General features: G+C 38.9%; 1 non-coding gene across 1 annotated transcript; it reads right to left on the reverse strand.

Annotated features, from left to right (window-relative positions):
• Positions 1-699: 699 nt before the first annotated feature.
• On the reverse strand, positions 700-772 carry Trnar-acg. Its single transcript has one exon. It is a non-coding gene; the product is annotated as a tRNA-Arg (tRNA).
• Positions 773-3,860: the final 3,088 nt, after the last annotated feature.

Consider the following 3,860-nt stretch of genomic DNA (forward strand, 5'->3'; position numbering starts at 1 on the left):
GCCAATTTTTTTTTCATCGTCAAATTTTTCCTCATATAATTGAAAACCGTATTTTAATCTATTTTCCAAAATACGATCTTAATCCATCATTTTTTACACCAAAATTCGTTAATGAACTCTGCGAAAGCAAGCTCTTGTGCTCACCTATAGAAACTATACATAGCTCCAATACATATTTCCTTCGTTTCTTTCTTTATTTAAAACGATGCATAACAATGAAATTTTATTTTATTACAAAAATAGTAAGCGCATTTTCTAAAATATGTACATCGTTAATTTTTCACTTTTTCTGGTGGTCAGTGAATTTTGTTCACATTACTTTCTTACACACGACGAAAATATAGACTCTTATTTACAAAATAGAGTTCGAATTTTTGCATTTCATGCATTCGTTTAGAAATTATGATTATTTGAAGTCAACAGATTCCTCTTTATCTGCTTTCTTATTTTCCCATCGTATTTCCGGTTGATGATTATACTTCCTTAATTCCTTGGAACTCGTAGAATTATGTCTCATAAAATTTCAAAAGTTCTACTACTCTTCTTTAATTTAATTTCAATTTTCCCGAAAGATGATACACCCAATGTTTCTGCGTTATTATTCAAAGAGAAATTCACACATTTTAACTTCGCAGAAAATTCAGAAAAACGTTCGAAACAATTTTTCCGATTAGAAAAAACTAAAAAAAGAAACTGTCTCGATCCTGCCAGGATTCGAACCTGGAATCTTCTGATCCGTAGTCAGACGCGTTATCCGTTGCGCCACAGGACCTTGTTGTTCCTCACATTCGCAGTTTCCGACTCGCTGATTCTTAGTTAAATACAAAATTTTCCCCTCTGGCTAACGTTTAAACGTGGCCGAGTTCTAGAAATATACGACCCGATAAACTATCAGATAAGCGCAATAAGGGAAACACTTTTCGTCGTGTGGAAAATTTAACGGCGACCATAAAGTTTTACGGCCTCCGAATATAGATCCGTTCCCTATGAACCAACCCCGGTGTGTTCCGTAAGTTGCGTTTCGAATATTGTTATTCCGTTTCGTTCTCGTTCTAGTGATTAACTCTCCGAGGCGGCAGCCGTTTCATCGTCCCGCCATTAAAAATTCAAATCTTAATGTGGCCGACGAATACCAACGGAACCTTGGCTCTTTCGACGTTTAATTTCATCCTACCACCTGTCAGTTTCGTCGTCGGCTGTGAATAACAGGGAAACTCGAATCATTTATTAAAACTGTCTCGAGACACTTATGAAATGAAATTTTTCGATATTTTCTTTTCTCTACGTAGTGTTCTATTACTGCAACATTTCAACGTACACGAAATAAACACTATTGTCGTATGTTGCAGCAAAAAAGATTAATTTTCAATCTCGCTGCAGTTCACGAATATACTCAAGTCCAGAATTGATTGTGACGTAAATCTAACTATCTGCTGTGCTAACGTACTAGTTAGGAGAACGAAACGTAATCTCCCCTCAGATTTATTAAAAATGTATTACCTCTTCAAGCAGATATAATCTTAAATAATTACCGTTTGACTTAATGAAAACCAAAAAATGTTATTTAATTGTACATAGGTACAAACAGTGAATTAAAAAAAAAACGCTATACAGTGAATACAATCAATCACAAGCGCAGCAGTCTCAAGACCTCCACACCTCTGTCATTACCAAAAAAAATTACTTACGGCCCAATAACGCAATCTACGAATCTCTACAAGCTCCCTTCTCAATCTCTGTCTCGAACAGTGCACCTCATTCACCCCGCGTTATTTATGCACGCGTGTTATATCAAGCCTCTGTGTCCCGTTAACGACACTAATAATCATTAATCCACGCTTACGATAAACGCGAACGATCCGAGTAGCCAGACGAATAAACAAAACTGTCGGGAAACGGTTGAGACCCAAGGGGGTGGTTATCGATGGAATATCGCCGAGAAAAGTTGGCCAACCTGAGGGTTGTGAACTCGACGAGGCACAGAACCTCTCGAACGAGTAATTGGGTATTTACGAGCTTCGCAATTTCCAAGACCTCCCGGTGCGAATATTACACTTAGAGGCTGTCGTCGTTGAAACGAGCTCGCCACGTTGCCTCACCGTTACCTTGCTGAGCCCGTTCTCCAGGCGTTTTCTAAGTGGTGGACGGTCGTGATCGGGCGGCGCGGAATATTTTAAGGTTCATTAAAAGCGCAATAATGAAGAAGTCTCGGCCAGCTCTTAAATAACTTCCGGCTGGTTCCCGCCGTAGAGAGAGAGAACGTTCAAACGAAACTTCGCCCACCCCCCTTTTTCTTCGCCACCCCTTTTCCAACCGTTCCTCCTCCGCCTTCCTTCCGGCCTCTACGGTCGTACTTTCCGCCCCGTTTTTCGCCTACTTGAAACTTTGTCCGCCAAGTCTTTTTGGGCTGAAATTAAAGTCGTAGTTCGGAGGGGGGTGGAAAAAATTGGTGAGCCAGTTCGCCAAGTGGCCGTTCTCCTTTTAGAAGGATGAAAACGACGATGGAGAGAGGTGTCTTTCTTTTCGTTTTCTCGATCCAACGTCTTTCCTAGATGTTTCCTTAAATGGAGGAATGAGCGCCTAATGGGAATACTGTGTCTATTTAGTTTCCAATGCACGATTTTTTGTAGCGATTGATTTACCAGGGGGCTGGGAGAAGTTTAATTTCTGTGTAGAAACTGAGGATTTATATTTCGGAATACATAAATAGTTATTACAATAATGGAATAGTACATATCCGATACGATTGAAAATTTTCAAGACAGATCCTCGAAAACCGTGTCTCCTCTACCCAAACTGACGTCTTTCGGTTCTGACCAGGGCGACAGTGTGAGAGACTGTTTCGTAGTGTGTGTTATTCCAGCGCAGACACTCGTACAATTGCCACAAAGAAACTTGAAATCACGGAACCGTTGGGAAAGCATGTGATAATTTGTTCAGGAAAATAGAGAAATGTTAGTTAGCCTGCTTCTTAAATATTTCATAGCTTAGCATCAAACTCTGACGATGCTGATTATAACACTGACGAAACGTCAGAGTGCTCCAATAGTGTGCATCTAGTATTTAGTAATCTCGGAGAGCATCATCGTTAAAGCTGATTCTATATGAACCATGTGCTTCAACCCTTCGTCTTACGGTATTTTTAATGACTCTAGGTTATCATAACCAAAGTCAGCCATTTGGCTACTCCACTTGCCGGTAATAAATGAAACATCGAAGTAGATAACGATTTAATGCTAGTTTCCATCAAATTATTCATTTACAGTGAACTAAACAGCTCGTTAACATTTCACGAGTTTCACTTTGCATACTTGTCATTATTCTACTATTACACTATCACATTGCCAATGAATTCCCATTATTTCCATAAACTAAAAAATATAATCAAACGTAACTTATTCAGTTACGGAGAATTAAAAAAAAATAATTCAAAGAATAATTCCCAATATTGAAAATTGAAAATTCCGAAAATTAAGGAATTACCCAAAATATGTAGGAATTTCCAGTTAAGAACTGAAGTACCCATTTTAGCGTTCACTTTGCAAATGCTCAAAAATCCCTGATTTCAGAATTCAAATTAGGGGAAAATCTCATTAAACAAAATTCTACAAAAATCTTAACAAAATCTGAAGAAGATAAATTCTACGAGCAACCGACGTCTCTAAGTAAATGTAACCTGTAAAAAAAAAAGTAATCCATTCGATTACTTCACGGAGTCGGTCCAATTAGTGGTCGGAAAAGGCAACGCGTCGCGATAGGTTCGCAGCAGAAATCAAGGCGAATCGGCGGAGCGGTGTATCGATTTCGGTACACGCGCGTGTGCCTTCGGCCCGTAACCGCATTAAACTTTTACGATTTAA

Source organism: Habropoda laboriosa, unplaced genomic scaffold (genome assembly GCF_001263275.1).
Source record: "Habropoda laboriosa isolate 0110345459 unplaced genomic scaffold, ASM126327v1 scaffold469, whole genome shotgun sequence".
Taxonomy (NCBI): Eukaryota; Metazoa; Arthropoda; class Insecta; order Hymenoptera; family Apidae; genus Habropoda; species Habropoda laboriosa.